General features: G+C 48.2%; 1 long non-coding RNA gene across 1 annotated transcript in view; it reads left to right on the top strand.

Moving 5' to 3' along the window:
• The window catches only part of LOC135058021 (uncharacterized), a 134,774-nt gene that overhangs the window by 61,100 nt on the left and 51,591 nt on the right, over positions 1 to 22,083 (top strand). The window contains exon 3 of the long non-coding RNA XR_010244539.1: positions 20,486 to 20,728. This is a non-coding gene — a long non-coding RNA (uncharacterized LOC135058021). The remainder of the gene's footprint in view (positions 1 to 20,485; positions 20,729 to 22,083) is intronic.

Below are 22,083 nucleotides of genomic sequence, written 5' to 3'. Positions count from 1 at the left end.
AGCTAGCCTTAATAGGTAATGCCATCTTCAGATGGCATTATCCTATAGTAGACTGCAGGCTACATTCCACAGAAATCACTGGGAAAACCTGGCAATGGCATACGTAGTCAGTATACCGCACATACATAGAACGTCCCCATCTCCAAAGTAGAAGTGAAATTATTGCTTTGCGATCATTTTACTTCTTTACACATTTTGCAGCCCCTGTCCCTGCATGTAAATTTAAGTACATTTGGGCAAATGGCAATTTCTTAATGCTGTGAATAGCAACGATAATATATTTTAATGATTGGGTGTAAAGCCCAATATTTTGTAAATATACCCCCTGCAGCAGTGGTTTCCAAACTTTTTTGAATCAGGGCACCCTAGAGTATCAGTTTTTTTCTCACGGCACCACTAGGCCAAAAATTTCTTATTGAGAAATTTAGAAAGAAATATTAAATTAAGTAGATTGTGTTTATATGTCATCCTTAGGGTCGGTTGTGTGGTGAGGGACAGGATTTGCTTCTGTTTGTCCCCATATTTTATGACTGACAGCTACTAGCACTAGTTTTGCCTATTATATTGACCATAAATAATTTTGAATCGGTCCTGCACCACCAATCCAGGGCACCCCTGCAAGTGTCCCGAGACACCTCAGGGAGCCACGGCAAACAGTTTGGGAACCACTGCCCTAGAGCGTTTTTTTTTTTTTTGGGTGGGTGGTTCCCTGGTTCCCTCCCCTCCTTTCCCTGTTACATCTTCTATTGCTTTCTAATATAAAAAAAAAAAACTATGAACAGTAGTGTTGTGTTACTGTAGGAAATGTTTTGGGGTTTAATAAGTTTCAATTTTGTTCTTCATATTTCATATGTGCTCCTGTGCTCTCAACTTTTAATGATATTTCATTTTATCCCACATATTTAAGTACACATCCACCTTCTAAAAATATATGGTTGATGCTGTCATGCAGTTTATAAGGTGTTTAATTTGAAAGCATTGAAATTACTGGAATAAGTAAGAGTTCTCCTTTTGGAGGTGACAAACCTACATATGTTTTAGTGATTACATCGGAAAAAAAACCTTTGTGTGCGTCCCATAAAAAATTGTCTCAATTTTATGCACATTCCTTAAACTTCTAGTGGCTGATGTTTGCCTTTCAGGATACAATACACGACAGAGCGGTAACTAGACTTTTTGGTGCCCTGTGCCAGAGAGAGAATTGGTGTCTACAGTATGTAGTGTGCAGCCACACTTCCATTCCCTTGCAGCCACACACTACATAGATCTGCTCAGCCACAATGCTGATCAATTTTTTCACAAAGTACAAGGTAAGCTTCAAATAGTTGAATTCTCTATCTTAGAATTATCTACCTTTCTATGCAATGACAGATACTGCAGCTCATTGAATAGATTGTCTGACTGCAATGCCACATGTATTGGGTTTGAACCCCGGGTATGTCAGCATCTTGAAATGTAATAAAGGACAGTGTGACTGAATAATAAAGAAGTTGAGTTCATGAATGCTATATAGCTATTAGCAACAGAAAGGGTGAGAATAGGAGACAGGGGAGGTCCGGAGATGTTGGTATTCATAAAGGAGGGAAGCTGCAAGTGAAAGTACTTAAAACAGATAATTAACAAGTCCCGCCAACAGCGCCCCCTGCCTTGCAGTGATATGTGCGGTGCCCCCTCCGCACACACCTAGTTACGGCCCTGATACATGGATAGCTACATCACCACAGCAGTATGGGGTCCATTAATGTGTTAACTCAGTGATTATTAAACAGATTTCTGATTTCACTCCTCCATTCTATTTATTGATCCATAAATATTGGTAGAAACTTTTTTCTAAACTTTTGTACAATAAGCTGAAAACTGCCCCTTAAAATGTTATATTGTTCAAAACTAACAGGAATGTGTATCTCCAATGCAATTACTTAAATAAATGGTAAACAGTTATCCATTTTCTCAATTTTGTGAGATTAACTCTAAATTAAACTTTGAAAATGAGCAGTTTTCTTACTTTATCATATTTCGCATATGTCCAAAGTACAGTCAGTACTGCGATTATTACTGCAAATAAAATTATGAATTTGTTGTCAAATGCCAATAGATAGGGGAAAAGAAGATGAAGCCAAGTACAACTTGGATGCACATAACCCAGCTAAAATATTATCTTTATTATGGATTTAAAATCCCCTATATTAATATCAATTGATGGCTTAAATGCATTGGATGCAGTGCCGTTTCTAGCGGCGGGCGAGCCGTGCAACCGCACGGGGCGCCCGCCGCGGCACTTTGTGACTACTCCTCTCCTCCCTCTCTCTCCCCCCGAGCGCTCCTGCTCGGGGGGCGGGGCTTCGCGGAATGACGCGTTTGCGTCGTGACGTCACGACGCAAACGCGTCATTCCGCGAAGCCCCACCCCCCGAGCAGGAGCGCTCGGGGGGAAGAGAGAGGGAGGAGAGGACTGGAGATAACCATCGACGGAGGAGGCGGCCGGCGCGCGGGACCCGAAGAGCGGCAAGTTGTAAGTATTCTCTCTCTCTCTCTCTCTCCCTCCCTCCTCCCACTTGACACCTGCCGCACTGTGTAAAATGGGGATACCTGCCGCACTGTGTAAAATGGGGACACCTGCTGCACTGTGTAAAATGGGGACACCTGCCGCACTGTGTAAAATGGGGACACCTGCTGCACTGTGTAAAATGGGGACACCTGCCGCACTGTGTAAAATGGGGATACCTGCCGCACTGTGTAAAATGGGGACACCTGCTGCACTGTGTAAAATGGGGACACCTGCCGCACTGTGTAAAATGGGGATACCTGCCGCACTGTGTAAAATGGGGGCACCTGCCGCACTGTGTAAAATGGGGACACCTGCCGCACTGTGTAAAATGGGGATACCTGCCGCACTGTGTAAAATGGGGGCACCTGCCTGCGTACTGTGTAAAATGGGGACACCTGCCTGCGTACTGTGTAAAATGGGGACACCTGCCGCACTGTGTAAAATGGGGACACCTGCCGCACTGTGTAAAATGGGGACACCTGCTGCACTGTGTAAAATGGGGACACCTGCCGCACTGTGTAAAATGGGGATACCTGCCGCACTGTGTAAAATGGGGACACCTGCTGCACTGTGTAAAATGGGGACACCTGCCGCACTGTGTAAAATGGGGATACCTGCCGCACTGTGTAAAATGGGGGCACCTGCCGCACTGTGTAAAATGGGGACACCTGCCGCACTGTGTAAAATGGGGATACCTGCCGCACTGTGTAAAATGGGGGCACCTGCCTGCGTACTGTGTAAAATGGGGACACCTGCCTGCGTACTGTGTAAAATGGGGACACCTGCCTGCGTACTGTGTAAAATGGGGATATCTGCCTACGTACTGTGTAAAATGGGGACACCTGCCTGCCGCACTTTGTTAAATGGGGACACCTGCCTGCCGTACTGTGTAAAATGGGGACACCTGCCTGCCGCACTTTGTAAATGGGGACACCTGCCTGCCGCGCTGTGTAATATGGGGACACTTGCCTGGTGTAATGTGTAAAAAGGGGACTTTTTTATTTTTATTTTTTCCCCCTGTGGTGGGTGTGATATCAGACGAGGCCACGCCCACTGTAATGAGACCACGCCCATTTTAATCAGGCCACACAGCCTTGTCGGGAGCGCGCGCGCCTTTGGCGCGCGCATGCTTTTTTTCTGGCTATATGGGGGGGGCACGCAATTTTTTTTTATAGCAATGGGGGGGGGGGGGGGCGCATTTTGAAATCTCGCACTGGGAGCCAAATTGTCTAGAAACGGCCCTGAATGGGGACACCTGCTGCACTGTGTAAAATGGGGACACCTGCCGCACTGTGTAAAATGGGGACACCTGCTGCACTGTGTAAAATGGGGACACCTGCCGCACTGTGTAAAATGGGGATACCTGCCGCACTGTGTAAAATGGGGACACCTGCTGCACTGTGTAAAATGGGGACACCTGCCGCACTGTGTAAAATGGGGATACCTGCCGCACTGTGTAAAATGGGGGCACCTGCCGCACTGTGTAAAATGGGGACACCTGCCGCACTGTGTAAAATGGGGATACCTGCCGCACTGTGTAAAATGGGGGCACCTGCCTGCGTACTGTGTAAAATGGGGACACCTGCCTGCGTACTGTGTAAAATGGGGACACCTGCCGCACTGTGTAAAATGGGGACACCTGCCGCACTGTGTAAAATGGGGACACCTGCTGCACTGTGTAAAATGGGGACACCTGCCGCACTGTGTAAAATGGGGATACCTGCCGCACTGTGTAAAATGGGGACACCTGCTGCACTGTGTAAAATGGGGACACCTGCCGCACTGTGTAAAATGGGGATACCTGCCGCACTGTGTAAAATGGGGGCACCTGCCGCACTGTGTAAAATGGGGACACCTGCCGCACTGTGTAAAATGGGGATACCTGCCGCACTGTGTAAAATGGGGGCACCTGCCTGCGTACTGTGTAAAATGGGGACACCTGCCTGCGTACTGTGTAAAATGGGGACACCTGCCTGCGTACTGTGTAAAATGGGGATATCTGCCTACGTACTGTGTAAAATGGGGACACCTGCCTGCCGCACTTTGTTAAATGGGGACACCTGCCTGCCGTACTGTGTAAAATGGGGACACCTGCCTGCCGCACTTTGTAAATGGGGACACCTGCCTGCCGCGCTGTGTAATATGGGGACACTTGCCTGGTGTAATGTGTAAAAAGGGGACTTTTTTATTTTTATTTTTTCCCCCTGTGGTGGGTGTGATATCAGACGAGGCCACGCCCACTGTAATGAGACCACGCCCATTTTAATCAGGCCACACAGCCTTGTCGGGAGCGCGCGCGCCTTCGGCGCGCGCATGCTTTTTTTCTGGCTATATGGGGGGGGGCACGCAATTTTTTTTTATAGCAATGGGGGGGGGGGGGGAGGGCGCATTTTGAAATCTCGCACTGGGAGCCAAATTGTCTAGAAACGGCCCTGATTGGATGCATTTGAAAAAGTACATCTTCAGTCTTAATATCATAAACAATTATAATCATAACATTATCTTTAGTATATGTAGGCATTTAAGCCATCAATTTCGTTTGCAGGCCAGGTGTCTGACGTCTATTCTGGTCCCGGACAGGCTGAAATGAGCGCAGCTGCTGAGTAAGTACTGGTTAACTCAGAAACTGCACAAAGTTTATTTGTACTGCTCGGCAGCACATGCGTTCGCACAGCTAAAATACACACCCCTGTAGGCGGCGACTATCTGATCGCAGCGCTGCAAAAAACTGCTAGCGAGCGATCAGGTCTGAATTGCCCCCATACTGTATTTCAATTTAAACCAGTTGGTAGCACCATCAGAACCTTTAGCTATTTACCTTTTTGGACTCATCTACAATATATTTCCAAAATTTGGGTTAATTAGATACAAGAGAAGGTACCCCAATTTCTGTTTACATAATAATGATCTTAATCTTGGTGCGGGTTATCTCCCAGGAATGGTAAGAATATCAGTCTTTCCATTGTTGGACCTTTTCAAAATTATGACTTTGCCTTTTTTCTCCTGTTATGTGTGAATGTAAAGTTTAATTTCATGGGGTACTGCAAATAGCAAAAAGTTGAATTAAGAAATAATTAATACCGTTTTTCCACTGCCGCAGTAACCTGGGTCATTGCTGGGTCTACTCGGGTCATGGCTCAGTGGAAAAATGTTCTAGAGACATAAGCTGGGTGCAGTTACCTGGAAATATGACCCAGGTAACTATCAGGGTCGGAGCTTGGTAATGGTGCAATGTAAATGGATGACCTAGTTCAGTTACAAGCCTATGGAGAGCTGGGTCAGTCTATGGTTGTTGTTGAACAAATTTGCGCTTCCTGATCTGGGGATGCAGTTACTATCCTGACAGTCGGGATGCCAGCAGTCATGTGACTAATGCCAGAATCACAACACCACTCAGAATCCTGACGCCGGAACACCAAATGCCGACATCACAAAGGTAAGTATTGGGTCCACTGTTAGGGTTAGGACCAACCCCAGTGTCTTAGCGCTAGCCACCACCTCCACTATCTTAGTACTGTCAAGTCCTTGTATTTTTCATCCCATCCATGAGTGTACCAGGTGAGGCAGCCATGTTGGGCACACTGCAAAGAATACACTGTGGGAGATAAGCCGTGCAAGGACCCAGGGCATAAGTAGGAAAACTGACACTGGTATATAAGTATTATATACACTGTATGAGAACATCCACATGTAGTACATTCTCCCCCTGAAGGTACAGCATACAGGCATAAATACAGTGGGGTGGAAGTACATGGTGAAGCAAAAGCAGTAGCTAGGGAAGAAATAATGGTAGGCAGAGTGATAGTGGTTGGTAGACAAAAGTAATGCAGTAAGCATGGCAGTGAATGTTGGACAGTGCAGCGAGAAGGAGTGGCCAGTAACTTAAGCAAACTAATGCTGTCTGGGCATAGTCCATGATGGAGAAAAGCTGTGGCTCCCCCCTCTACTCCTTGTTCACCTGTAGGGGTCTGAAGTTGTCATAGGCCTGAATGTAGTGACGGGGCCAATACCTGCAGACAGGGGTGATGTGAGGCCACTGGGCAGCTGCAAGGGATAGGCATGTGGAAACAGAGAGGTGAATAGAGGCATCTCCAGCAATGCAGCTAGCAGGCTGGTAGTCTAGGAGATCGGGAAACGAATGGGAGCATCTCCAATAATGCAGCTTGCAGCAGGATCAGTGGTGGCATGTGACAAGGAGCCCCTGGAGCTGTGAACATCAGTCGTGGGCAAAGAGATACATTGAAATGAGTAGAGACACATGACTTAGCTCAGTGGAGCGTCTCAGAACAGTGTCTCAGCACACAGCTCCTTTGGAGTGCATTGCAAACTGTGCACATGCAGTGTGTGCATGAGTGAGTGCAGAGACTGCTGGCAGTGCCGGGACTCATGGAGGGTGTGACTCAGACCTCTGGTAGTGGGTCAGCTATTTGGCTGCACTGAATGAATCCAAATGGATAAATTAATCTGATTCGTCTTCACTGAGTCTGCACTAGTGTATCTCATAGGCAGTCAGGCACAGCAGCAGCCCTGACCCTGAGCAGCATCACACTACTCCCTTCCAGGGGGGGGTGGCACCTGGGAGTGCTGCCACCCAATCACTGTGACTGAGAGAGGCTACTGGTGGCTGTCTCAACACACCAAACTTTGAGTGATTTAAATCAACTTGTATTGAGACATGCACTCAGTAGCCATCTCTAGTGGACATCGATGCAGCTGGGAATGTGACTTACCCAGCCTGCAGGACGATGAAGCGAGTAGCCACCATGGCAGGAGGGCCAGCCAAGATGGGGGTTCTGTCAGGGAAGGGTGTAGTTGCCTGGACCGGCTCAGATCAAATAAGAGCCACACACACAGCAGGTAGCAGGAGGTCTGGACATCTACCGGACTGGAACCAGTTCCTGATTAAATGCCAGAGAAAACTTTTGACGACATGGCAGCTGGACTAAAGATCCAGCCTGTGGCCCCACCCATGGAAGCAGGCCGCGATAAAGATCAACCGCCTGTGGCTCCGGGAACAGCTCAGCAGGTTCCCCCTAGCAGTAAGTGAGGTGTGGGACGGCACATGGAGAGCTGCCAACAGGGAGGGGATCTCCCGAAATTGCAGGATGCAGGGTGCTCGTGGTGTGATCATGGAGCTAGTAATAGCAATCTGTGTGACTATCCTCTGTATAATTGTGTGACTACCCTCTGTATAACTTATTTTACTTTTTCCATATTTTATTAGTTCATCATCTTCAATACACTTTTTATTTTACATGGTTTTACGCAATCTATTTTTGGGTTCAATATGGAATACCAGTGATTGGGATGCCGGCTGTCAGAATACCGACAGCAGCATCCTGATGAGCAGAATCCCAACAGGGAATGGTAAGTATACTTACCTTCCCCACATGCAGGGGTTAAAGTGGGGGGGAACAGGGTGGAACTAAGGTCCACCACTTATAGTGGTAGGTTCCACCTCTGCCATGACCCTGCACAGTACTGTAATTCCAACAGAAAAGTTGGCCATCCACGCCAAAAGATGCAGGCGGTGCTAGTGTCACTGATGAGCTGAAGCTACCTCTCCCTTCCTCAGATCCTGATGGCTCCATGGTCCTCTTTCACCTGCAGCTCGCCACTGCTAGTACTCATACATGCTTAGGTCTCAGCAGCTTCCTTTTCTGGCACAGTGTATGTAATGTCATGGCATCACCACTGCTGAAGTGAACTCTGTGCATGCTGAATACAAGGTGAGAAGGACACAGGGCATGAAGCTGCAGGAGGGACATGGAAGGTGAGCTGCTGGAGTAACAGAGGCAGAGATGTGTACAAGGGGCAATACTGTGGGCGTTATGTGTAAGGGCCACTACTGCTGTGGACATTTTGTATAAGGGGCACTACTGAGTGTCATAACATGTGTAAGGGGTACTACTGTGTAGTGTAATGTGAATAAGGGACACTACAGCGTGACGTACCATGAATACAGGGCACAAGTGTGAAGTAAAGTGAGTAGGGGGCACTACTATGTGGTGTAATATGAATCGGGGCACTACGTGCAGTGTGATGTGAATACGATTGTGCTACTGTGTGGCATAATTTTAATTGGAGGTGCTATTGTGTGATCATGCCCCTTCCTTGTGAGACCACACCCCTTTTTTGCAACACGCACCTTCAGTGTGCACTGTCTCATTATGAAGTATGGGAGGTAGGGCATAAATTTATAGCTTGCAGAGGGGTGCCGAAAACCCGAGCACTGGCCCTGGCTCTGCCTAATAGAAGGGGGTATGTGGTGGGGGAAATGAGTTCCACCACCTTTCCAGGACAACTTTAAGCCCTACCCACATGGCTCCCTAACCTTAGCCCTCCCTCTCCACAGCCTAAACCTAAACATCCCACTCCCGCAGCCTAACCCTCCATGGTGATGCCTGAACCTAACCCCCTCTTCCTGCATCCTACTCTAACCCTCCACCCCCTGTAGCCTAACCCAGCGTGGTGTGCCTAATTATAAACCCCCCTCCCCACAGTTTTAACCTAACCCCCCGGCCCGCAGCCTAATCCGTACCTAGACAGCCTAAGCCTTAAACCCCCTAGGGTGGTGTGCCTAATTATATACTCCCCTTCCACAGCCTAACCCATCCCTTGACAGCCTAAACCTTACCTTCCACCCTTGGTTTACCTGTCCAGAGTCCCGACACTTGCTAGTTTGGGATCCCGAGGGCCGAGATTCCGGCATCAGGCAGTTGAACCTATTAGAGATGCCGAAGTCAGCATTCCAAGTAGTGTTGGAATCCTGGCGTTGGTAATGCGACTGCCGGGATCCCGACCGGATCTTCTCTTTTCACATATCTTCATTGTTGAGGGCTGCATGGCCTTTTTCCATTAGTCTGTCACCTACAGTATTATATACGTAACAGTTATTTGACCACTATATCCAGCAGTATCTGCAGTGTACAGCCTACATCACAGTGCACAGCCTGCATTACAGTGTACAGTTTACATTACAATGTACAGCCTGCATTACATTACAGCGTATAGCCTGCATTTCAGTGTACAGCATAAATTACCATACGTCCCACCTGTCTCGATTTTGTCGGAACAGTCGCGTTATCCACGGTCTGTCCTGCTGTCCCACATGCGGGTCAAATATCACACAGTGGGGGGAGAGAGCAGTTGGGAGATCCCCCCTGTCACTGGCTGCTCTGAGCAGAGCAGCAGTGAATAGATGCTGTGCGGATGTGCACAACATCTATTCCCCAACAGGGAAGGACGGGGCATGGCCAGCAGCTCACTGAACGCTGTCCATGCCCCCATAGTGACATAAATGTGGCATGGCTAGCGATCGTGATTCTTGCCACGAGGCCACGCCTCCTTACAGTGAGACCACGCCCCTTACAGTGAGGCCACGTCCCCCAATTCTGGTTGCGCACGTTGTTGTCCCTCCTGAGCTGTCACAGAAGTTGGGAGGTATGCTTTATAGTGTACAGCAGGCATGTCAAACTCAAAATCCCAATTGGGCTGAATGATCAAGGTCTAAGTCTAATGGCCCTCATTTTGAGTTGATCGCTCGCTAGCTGCTTTTAGCAGCAGTGCAAATGCAAAGCCGCCGCCCTCTGGGAGTGTATCTTAGCTTAGCAGAAGTGCGACCGAAAGGATCGCAGAATGGGGTGAATTTTTTTACAAGCAGTTTCAGAGTAGCTGCAGACCTACTCCTTCCTTGCGATCACTTCAGTCTGTTTAGTTCCTGTTTTGACGTCACAAATATGCCCTGCGTTCGGCCAGCCACTCCCCCGTTTCCCCCGGCATACCTGCATTTTTACCTGACACACCTTCGTTTTTTAGCACACTCCCGGAAAACGGTCAGTTACCTCCCAGAAACGCCCACTTCATGTCAATCACTCACCGATCAACAGAGCGACGGAAAAGAGTTGCTCGACCTTGTGTGGAAATCAAATGTATTAACCCATGGAGGTCTGGATTTGAAGTCACACTCAAAATTAAAGTGGAAAAACACACTACAGGCTGATCCAACTTTGATGTAATGTCCTAAAACAAGTCAAAATGAGGCTCAGTAGTGTGTGTGGCCTCCACGTGCCTGTATGACCTCCCTACAATGCCTGGGCATGCTCCTGATGAGGTGGCGGATGGTCTCCTGAGGGATCTCCTCCCAGACCTGGACTAAAGCATCTGCCAACTCCTGGACAGTCTGTGGTGCATCTTGGTGGATGGAGCGAGACATGATGTCCCAGATGTGCTCAATTGGATTCAGGTCTGGGGAACGGGCAGGCCAGTCCATAGCATCAATGCCTTTGTCTTGCAGGAACTGCTGACACACTCCAGCCACATGAGGTCTAGCATTGTCTTGCATTAGGAGGAACCTAGGGCCAACCGCACCAGCATTTGGTCAAAAGGGGTCTGAGGATCTCATCTCGGTACCTAATGGCAGTCAGGCTACCTCTGGCGAGCACATGGAGGGCTGTGCGGCCCGCCAAAGAAATGCCACCCCACACCATTACTGACCCACTGCCAAACCGGTCATGCTGGAGGATGTTGCAGGCAGCAGGACGTTCTCCTTGGCGTCTCCAGACTCTGTCACATGTGCTCAGTGAGAACCTGCTTTCATCTGTGAAGAGCACAGGGCGCCAGTGGCGAATTTGCCAATCTTGGTGTTCTCTGGCAAATGCCAAACGTCCTGCACGGTGTTGGGCTGTAAGCACAAACCCCACCTGTGGACGTCGGGCCCTCATACCACCCTCATGGAGTCTGTTTCTGATCGTTTGAGTAGACATGCACATTTGTGGCTTGCTGGAGGTCATTTTGCAGGGCTCTGGCAGTGCTCCTCCTGTTCCTCCTTGCACAAAGGTGGAGGTAGCGGTCCTGCTGCTGGGTTGTTGCCCTCCTACGGCCTCCTCCACGTCTCCTGATGTACTGGCCTGTCTCCTGGTAGCGCCTCCATGCTCTGGACACTACGCTGACAGACACAGCAAACCTTGCCACAGCTCGCATTAATGTGCCATCCTGGATGAGCTGCACTACCTGAGCCACTTGTGTGGGTTGTAGACTCTGTTCCATGCTACCACTAGAGTGAAAGCACCGCCAGCTTTCAAGAGTGACCAAAACATCAGCCAGAAGGCATAGGAGCTGAGAAGTGGTCTGTGGTCACCACCTGCAGAACAACTCCTTTATTGGGGGTGTCTTGCCAATTGCCTATAATTTCCACCTGTTGTCTATTCCATTTGCACAACAGCATGTGAAATTGATTGTCAATCAGTGTTGCTTCCTAAGTGGACAGTTTGATTTCACAGAAGTGTGATATTGACTTGGAGTTACATTGTGTTAAGTGTTCCCTTTATTTTTTTGAGCAGTGTATATATATATATATATATATATACACAAACAAACAAACATAAAACCACAGCACTCGCCACCCCAGAAGCGGGGTGCAATGTCTGCACTTTCCACTCATGGCCACCTACTTAAATATATACAAACAGAAAATTCTGCACTCACCATAGCAAGATCACTCATCCTCACAACATCAATAAATAAATGATGGGGGCTTAGTTATATATACAGGTCGAGTTTCCCTTATCCAAAATGCTTGGGACCAGAAGCATTTTGGGTAACGGATTATTTTGTACTGGATTTCAGAATACTGTTGTTTTTATACCCCCACTATAGTGCTAGTTACACATAATGTCCCCCATATAGTGCCATTTATAAGTAATGCCCCCATTATAGTGCAAGTTACATATAATGCCCCCCAGTATATTGCCAGTTACACATAATGTCCCCAGTACAGTACAAGTTACACATAATGTCCCCCGTATTGTGCCAGTTACACATAATGTCCCCCTGTATAGTGCCAGGTACACATAAAATCTCCAAGTATAGTGCCATTATAATGGCAGTTACACATTTCTCCAAGTATAGTACCAGTTACACATAGGGGGTATTCAAATGTTATCGCTCCTCTGATCTCCCATCTAAAGTGATCCAGCATGATCCCCCACCGTATCATGACAACAGTCTGTCCCCCTCCCCCAACATGACACCAACCTCATCCCCCCCACATCATGACACCAGCATCATCCCCCCCCCCCCCACAGCCTGGGCCTCCACCACCACATCCATCCCACATCATGATACCAGCCTCATCCACACCCCCCCACATCATAACACCAGACAGGACAAACCAGCAGTAATAACATGAAGTCCAATGCCTTGCCAGTACAAGCACTATGTCCGCCAGTCGTTCCTTACACCCTCTATTGCCCCGCAGCATCACTGTATCTTACCGGTAGCAGCTGAGGCACTGTGTGGCATCTGCATTGGGGACCCCCAGTGACGTCCTGAACAGGAAGAAGGGCGGACCGTCCTCTGGTCACGCCTACCGGTAACGTCTCGAGCTCTCATGGTATACCATGCCCACCACTCCAAGCTGCAAGCCGAATCATTCCAAAAGGACCCCTGCCTGCGGGCCGCAATAGGATGAATTATGGGCCACATGCGACCATCGGGCCGCGAGTTTGACACCCTTGGTGTGCAGCGTACATTACAGTGTACAGCCTGCATTTCAATGTACAGCCTACATTACAGTACAGCCTACATTACAGTGTACAGCCTGCATTACAGTGTACAGCCTGCATTACAGTGTACAGCCTACATTACAGTGTACAGCCTGCATTACAATCAGGGCCAGTTCTAGACCTTGTGGCGCCCAAGGCGAAATTTTCCTTTGCACCCCCCCAATAGGAAAAAAGGGGTAGTGCGTGTGGCAAAAATAGGGGCGTGGCAAAAATAGGGAAGGGGCGTGGTCACAGTTATGCCCCATGTAGCTGTGCCCCCTGCTGCTAAGCCCTCAGCAGTTGTGCCCATGTAATTTTACCCCCTGTTGCTGTGCCCTCCGTAGTTGTGCTCCCTGTTGTTGTGCCCCCTGTTGCTGTGCACCTGTAGTTTTGCCCCCTGTTGCTGTGCTCTCAGTAGTTGTGCCCCCTGTTGCTGTGCCCTCAGTAGTTGTGCCCCTGTAGTTGTTCCCCTGTAGTTTTACCCTCTGTTGTTGTGCCCTCAGTAGTTGTGCCCCTGTAGTTTTGCCCCCTGTTGCTGTGCCCCTGTAGATTTGTCCCATGTTGCTGTGCTCTCAGTAGTTGTGCCCCTGTAGTTTTGTCCCCTGTTGCTGTGCCCTCAATAGTTGTGCCCCCAGTAGTTTTGCCCCTTGTTTGTCCCGATCCGGGTATCTGGACGCCATTACTTACCCTTCAGATGCCTCCTAAGGCTGGCTCAGCGTTCCAGGACCGGATCCCGCTGTTCCTGAGTTTCCACATGCAGAATGTCAGAGTGGTGATTTCATCAGCCGCGGCCTCCGCTGTGCCCGCGTGGTTAAATGTGCGCTTGTCAGTCTGGCGTCTCCTGTCTCCTGTGGCCGGCGTCGCCATTACTGTTTCAATTCTCACATGGATTACAAACCAAACTTCCCTCCAAGTGTCTGCATGGGCGCAGCCATCTTGGATTTTGTCATCTGATCATTTCCACCAATCTGCTGTCTGTATTGTTGATTTGCATAATTGCCTAGCCAACCCCTTCCTTGCTGCAGGTATAAGTAAGCTGTGCCTGAGCAAGGAAGGCGTCAGTGCTTTGGTTGTCTAACCTAGTTCCAGTTTGTCTCTCTCCTGTGGTTGTCTTCCAGGTTCCAGCTCCTGTCTCCAGACTTCTGCTATAGAGACCCGCACCAGCATTCCATCTGCGGTGTAGCCTGACTCTCCGATCCATTCTGGACTCACCTGTTTCCAGTTACAACAATCACCTGCTTCCAGCCCAGCTTCCAGCAGTGTACAGCTTCTCTTAAAGGGCCGGTGTCCTTTCTGCAGTTTACCACTCTCCACCGGTATTATTATTTCACCGCTCTCAAACTCCAAACTTCATTATTATTTCATCGCTCTCAAGTTCGTTTATTATTTAACTGGTTCCAGCCAGTATCCACTCCGTACCAACAACAGTCTGGTTCCAGCCAGTATCCACAGCAGCCGTTTTATCTTCAGCAGCCCAGCCTTTTCCTGGAACACCTGCTGGTACGATCCTGGGTTCTCTCCATTGCTACAGTCAGGCCTGGTAAGGACTTTCCAACTAGAAGATTATAAGAACTGTCTCACACTACCAGTGCCTGTGGCCCTTGCCACCCTGTAGTACCCAGGAATTGTATTTATCCTCTGTTGACTTTTATGTTTCCTTTACTGCTGCTGTGTTACGGAGTTTGTCATAATAAACATCATTGACTTTTATCCTGGTTGTCGTGGTCACGCCTTCGGGCAGTTATTCTACATGTTACTTACATGTCTAGGGGTCTGATACAACCTCCCAGGTTCCGTTACATCTCAGCCCCTACAACTGAGGCTGCCTCCCGTCAGCTCAGGCCCTCAGTTGTGACATTGTTGTTGTGCCCTCTGTAGTTGTGCCCCTGTAGTTTTGCCCCCTGTTGCTGTGCCATCAGTAGTTGTGCCCCTGTAGTTTTGCCCCCTGTTGCTGTGCGCTCAGTAGATGTACCCCCTGTGCCCCTAGTAGCGGCGCTGGAAAAAAAAATACTCACCAGCCCCGCTCCTGCTGTCCTCCATCTCCGTACGCCACTCCTCGGATCTATGGGAGAGACGTCATGACGTCGCACACCGCACAGACACTAGAGGTCAATTATGACCTCTAGCATCTGCTCCCACAATGCTGTGTGGTGCGCAATGATGTCAGGTGCACGGCAGCGGCAGTAGGGCTCTTGCCTCCGCAGTGGTGCCCTGAGGACATCGGTGCCCCGGGCAAAAATCCTGCTTGCCCGTGGCAAGAGCCGCTACTGATTACAAGGTACAGCCTGCATTACTGTGTACCGCCTGCATTACAGTGTACAGCTTACATTACAGTGTACAGCCTGCATTACAGTGTACCGCTTACATAACAGTGTACAGCCTGCATTACAGTGTACCGTTTACATTACAGGGTACAGCCTATATTACAGTGTACAGCCTGCATTACTGTGTACCGCCTGCATTACAGTGTACAGCGTACAGCCGGCATTAGTGTGTATGGAAATCAGTTACTGCCTGTTGGGATCCCGGCGATCGCAATACCGACGCACGAATCCCGACAAGTGGAAAAATGGCGGCGCCGGAATACCTGCGACACAGGCTGTTCTCCCTCTGTGGGTGTCCACAGCACCCATAGAGGTAGAATATAATCTGTGGTGAGTGCAGCAAGCTACTGTGCTCGCCTCACTGCCGGCATACTGGTGGCCTTGATGCCGTGGTCGTTATACTGATGGACGGCATCCTGGCCGCCAGTATACTGTATCATACCGAATCCCTATGTACAGCCTATATTACAATGTAGGGCTTACATTACAGTGTATGGATTCAGTATGATATGCCGGCTGTCTGGATCCCGGCGGGCAGGAGACACGCCGGGATCCTTTGGCGAGCGCAGCTTCGGTCACCACAGGGTAATATTCCCCCTTGGGTGGTGACGTGGACCACCACCCAAGTGGGGATACCGGGCGGAGGTCAGGATTCCGACTACCGTTATTCCACCAGGTGTCGGGATAACAGTTTCAGTATCCTGACAGCCGGGATCCCAATAGCCAGCAAATTGAATGCCTCCCCAGTGTACTGCCTACATTACAGTGTACAGCTTATATTACAGTGTACAATCTACAGTGCATTACAGTGTACAATTTGCATTACAGAGTACAGCCAACAGTACATTACAGTGTACAATCTGCATTACAGTGTACAGCCTATATTACAGTGTACAGCTTACATTACAGAGTACAGCCTACAGTACATTACAGTTTACAGCCTACATTATATTACAGTGTACAACCTACAGTGCATTACAGTGTACATTCTGCATTACAGTTTACAGCCTATATTACAGTGTACAGCTTGTGTTACAGTGTTCGGCCTACAGTACATTACAGTGTACAGTCTACATTACATTACAGTGTACAGCCTACAGTACATTACAGTGTACAATCTGCATTACATTAGTGTACAACCTACAGTGCATTACTAGAGATGAGCGGGTTTGGTTCGTTGAGATCCGAACCCCTCCGAACTTCACCTATTTTACACGGGTCCGAGGCAGCCTCGGATCTTTCCGCCTTGCTCGGTTAACCCGAACGAGGCCGAACGTCATCATCCCGCTGTCGGATTCTCGCGAGATTCGTATTCCATATAAAGAGCCGCACGTCGCCGCCATTTTCACTCGTGCATTGGAGATTGAATGGAGAGGACGTGGCTACGTTCTCTCCCTGAAAAGCTCCATATCTGTGCTCAGTGTGCTGCAAATATCTGTGCTCAGTGTGCTGCAAATATCTACGTTCTCTGCCTGAAGAGCTCCATATCTGTGCTCAGTGTGCTGCAAATATCTACGTTCTCTGCCTGAAAGCTCCATATCTGTGCTCAGTGTGCTGCAAATATCTGTGCTCAGTGTGCTGCATTGTGGGGACCACCAGTATATAATTATAGTAGTACAGTACAGTAGGCCATTGCTGTATCTTGCAGCTCCGTGTCAGACTCAGTTCTAGACAGTATCCTGATCATCAGTGCTCAATATCTGCTGCATTGTTGTGTGACCAGTATATACTATATATATATATTATATATAGTAGTACAGTGCAGCATTTTGGTGACCACCAGTATACTAGTACAGTACAGTAGTCCATTGCTGTATCTTGCAGCTCCGTGTCACTTCAAGTATCCATATATGTGCTGCATTGTTGTGAGCTGTATATATAGTAGTACAGTGCAGCATTTTGGTGACCAACAGTATATAGTTGTACAGTACAATAGTCCATTGCTGTATCTTGCAGCTCTGTGTCACTGCAAGTATCCATATCTCTGCTGCATTGTTGTGAGCAGTATATATAGTAGTACAGTGCAGCATTTTTAGGACCAACAGTATATAGTTGTACAGTACAGTAGTCCATTGCTGTATCTTGCAGCTCCGTGTCACTTCAAGTATCCATATCTGTGCTGCATTGTTTGTGAGCAGTATAGTAGTACAGTGCAGCATTTTGGGGGCCACCAGTATATATATATATATATATATATATATATATATATAGTAGTAGTACAGTACAGTAGTCCATTTCTGTATCTTGCAGCTCCGTGTCACTTCAAGTATCCATATCTGTGCTGCTTTGTTTGTGAGCAGTATAGTAGTACAGTGCAGCATTTTGGTGACCACCAGTATATATATATATATATATAGTAGTACTGTACGGTAGGCCATTGCTGTATCTTGCAGCTCTGTGTCACTTCAAGTATCCATATCTGTGCTGCACTGTATGTGAGCAGTATAGTAGTACAGTGCAGCATTTTGTGGACCACCAGTATATATATATATAGTAGTACTGTACGGTAGGCCATTGCTGTATCTTGCAGCTCCGTGTCACTTCAAGTATCCATATCTGTAGTGTAGTGCATTGTTTGTGAGCAGTATAGTAGTACAATGCAGCATTTTTAGGACTAAAAATAATATTGTGAGGTGTGAGGTGTTCAGAATAGACTGAAAATGAGTGGAAATTATGGTTATTGAGGTTAATAATACTATGGGATCAAAATGACCCCCAAATTCTGTGATTTAAGCTGTTTTTGAGGGTTTTTTGTAAAAAAGCACCCGAATCCAAAACACACCCGAATCCGACAAAAAAATTTCAGGGAGGTTTTGCCAAAAGGCGTCCGAATCCAAAACACGGCCGCGGAACCGAATCCAAAACCAAAACACAAAACCCGAAACATTTCCGGTCCACATCTCTATGCATTACAGTGTACAATCTGCATTACAGTGTACAGCCAATATAACAGTGTACAGCTTACATTACAGTGTACAGCCTACAGTACATTACAGTATACAGCCTACATTACAGTGTACTACCTACAGTGCATTACAGTGTACAGCTTATATTACAATGTACAACTTACAGTACATTACAGTGTACAATCTGCATTACAGTGTACAGCCTATATCAGTGGCGGAACTAGCGAGCGGTGGGCCCAGGTGCGACAAAATGCTTTGGGCCCCCCCTCCATCCCATCCAAGTCCACTCCCTCACCCCTGGAGAGGATCTGGTGAGGGGGACCTGCTCAGGGCCAGAGAAATGGATACCTAGCAACAGTGCCGTAACTAGACATTTTAGCACTTTGTGCAAGAAACGGCATCAGAGCCCCACCCCTGCATGCAAAACAGGGGCAGTGCGTGTCGTAGGCGTGCGCAAAAATACATAGGGGCGTGGCTTCGTGGGGAAGTGGTGTGGCCACAAAATAATACCAATTCATAAAACGGTGCACAGTAGTCTCCATTATTCAAATTACGCCGCACAGTAGCACCACTGCACCAGGTAGAGACCCTTTTAGACCTTACGGCGGACAGATTCCCCTTTTTACACATTACGGCAGACAGCGTCCCCTTTTTACACATTACGGCAGACAGCGTCCCCCTTTTTACACAAAATGGCAGACAGCATGCCCTTTTTACACATAGCGGCAGACAGCGTGCACTTTTTACACATAACAGCAGACAGCGTCCCCTTTTTACACATAACGGCAGACAGTGTGCCCTTGTTACACATAGCGGCAGACAGCGTACACTTTTTACACATAACGGCAGACGGCGTGCCCTTTTTACACATTACAGCAGACAGCGTGCCCTTGTTACACATTACGGCAGACAGCGTGCCCTTGTTACACATTACGGCAGACAGCGTGCCCTTTTCACACATTACGGCAGACAGCGTGCCCTTGTTACACATTACGGCAGACAGCGTGCCCTTGTTACACATTACGGCAGACAGCGTGCCCTTGTTACACATTACGGCAGACAGAGTCCCCTTTTTACACATTACGGCAGACAGCGTCCCCTTTTTACACATTGCGGCAGACAGTGTCCCCTTTTTACACATCACGGCAGGCAGATTCCCCCTTTTTACACTTTACGTCAGGCAGATTCCCCCTTTTTTTACACATTACAGCAGACAGTCCCCCTTTTTGCACAGAAAGAAAGAAAGAAAGAATGAATGAATTATACTTACCCTCTGCCGTGGCACAGGCTCCTCGGTGCAGCTTCTCCAGAGATCCCGGGCAGGAGAGAAGGAGGAGGAGTTAGGTGGAGGAGGGAGCCGCAGCAGCGCTGTGTAATTGGTGGAGGCGCTGCTGCTGCTGTCCCTCTGCTTCACTATAGGCTCTTCTCCGCCGCTGTGAATGCTGGGATGCACTTCACAGCGGCGGAAGACAGCCTATAGTGAAGCAGAGGGACAGCAGCAGCAGCACCTCAACCAATGAAACAGCGCTGCTGCGGCTCCACCTCCCTCCTCCTCCTTCTCCCCCCCCATGCCGCTGCGCTTTTCTTCTCTCCTGTCCGGGCGGCTGTGTGCTGCGGGCAGGGGTTGCCCGCAGCACACAGCGGCATGTAATGAGTCAGTTTGACTCATTACATGCTTTGGGCCCCCGGACAGAGGTGGGCCCCAGTGCAACGCACTGGTTGCACTGGCGGTAGTTCCGCCTCTGGCCTATATTATAGTGTGCAGCTTACATTACAGTGTACAACCTGCATCACAGTGTACAGCCTTTATTACAGTGCACAGCTTACATTACAGTGCACAGCCTACAGTACATTACAGTGCAGAGCCTTCATTACAGTGTACAGCCTATATTAGTGTACAGATTACAGTACAGTGCACAGCCTACAGTACATTACAGTGTACAACTTGCATTACAGTGTGCAGCCTATATTACAGTGTAATAGCCGGCATGCAGACTGTCAGGATTTTGAGGCAGAGGTATTGTGACCGGTGGTTCCTTTTTAAAAAAAATATGCATATTGCTCTCCACATTTAATTTATCCCTTATGTTTTACCAAGCACTGTGTCACTTATTTTGACTGTTAATGTATATGCACTTTTTCTCTCCTCCCCTCGTCCTTCCAGGGTGCTGCCAGCATTACCGTCATATCCCAGTTGGATTTTCCACTGTTCCACACACACCAACCTTGTACTGAAGCTATCCTTACTCTACATTGCTGTTGCCTAGCATCCGCCTCTTCGCCCTACCCAGTTCCCAGCACACCCTGCACCGATAGACAAGCGCCGATGACTTTGCGATGCCAGCGCCACCCCGACGCGCAGCGGAAGGAGAGACCACACGCTGAGACTTCGGTCTCCTTATTTAAGGTAAACCTTGCACCTATCACTTTTATATACACACACATACAGTACATGTACAGAAACCCCCACATTAAATTCCTGCATTTGCCACTGACTTGCATTACAGTGTGCAGCCTATATTATAGTGTACAGCTTACATTACAGTGTACAACCTACAATACATTACAGTGTACAGCTTACATTACAGTGTACAGCCTATATTACAGTGCACAGCTTACATTACAGAGTACAGCCTACAGTACATTACAGTGTGCAACTTGAATTACAGTGTGCAGCCTATATTACAGTGTACAGCTTACATTACAGTGTACAACCTACAATACATTACAGTGTACAGCTTACATTACAGTATACAGCCTATATTACAGTGCACATCTTACATTACAGTGCACAGCCTACAGTACATTACAGTGCAGAGCCTTCATTAGTGTACAACTTGCATTACAGTGTGCAGCCTATATTACAGTGTACAGCTTACATTACAGTGTACAACCTACAATACATTACAGTGTACAGCTTACATTACAGTATACAGCCTATATTCATACTTACCGACAATTTGGCTGCCCCCTCCGGGAGGAGGCAGCCAGGTCGGAGCAGCGGGGGTGTGGAGATGCGTCTTGATGATGCTTAGGGGCGGGGTTGGGGGTGTGGCTGCACGATCACGTCATCGTGGCCCCGCCCCCTGTCTAGCAATGCCGTTAATATTGACATTGCAAGGCAGGGGGCGGGGCCAGGATGACGCGAATCGCGTCATCTGACTCCCGGACCGCGCACTTTGAACTGCGCCGCCGGGGGTTATGCAGGTGATGCGGGTGGGTTGCAGGTGGTGGGCACTCGTCCGGGAGACTTGCCTTTTCTTCCGGGGGGCCGGGAGCGCCACCCGATTTTCGGGAGCCTCCCGGCCATTCCGGGAGAGTAGGCAAGTATGCCTATATTACAGTGCACAGCTTACATTACAGTGCACAGCCTACAGTACATTACAGTGTAGAGCCTTCATTACAGTGTACAACTTGCATTACAGTGTGCAGCCTATATTACAGTGTACAGCTTACATTACAGTGTACAACCTACAATACATTACAGTGTACAGCTTACATTACAGTGTACAGCCTATATTACAGTGCACAGCTTACATTACAGTGTACAGCTTACATTACAGTGTACAGCCTATATTACAGTGCACAGCTTACATTACAGTGCACAGCCTACAGTACATTACAGTGTACAACTTGCATTACAGTGTGCAGCCTACATTATAGTGTACAGCCTAAATTATCAAATAGAAATGCATAATTCACTGAAACAAAAATATTTCCTATTACATACACAATGTTGTAAATTAATTTATTTTATACAAG

The sequence above is a fragment of the Pseudophryne corroboree genome, chromosome 3 (genome assembly GCF_028390025.1).
Source record: "Pseudophryne corroboree isolate aPseCor3 chromosome 3, aPseCor3.hap2, whole genome shotgun sequence".
NCBI lineage: Eukaryota > Metazoa > Chordata > Amphibia > Anura > Myobatrachidae > Pseudophryne > Pseudophryne corroboree.
Note: the sequence above shows the minus strand (reverse complement) of the source record. Positions and strands in the feature narration are given on the sequence as shown.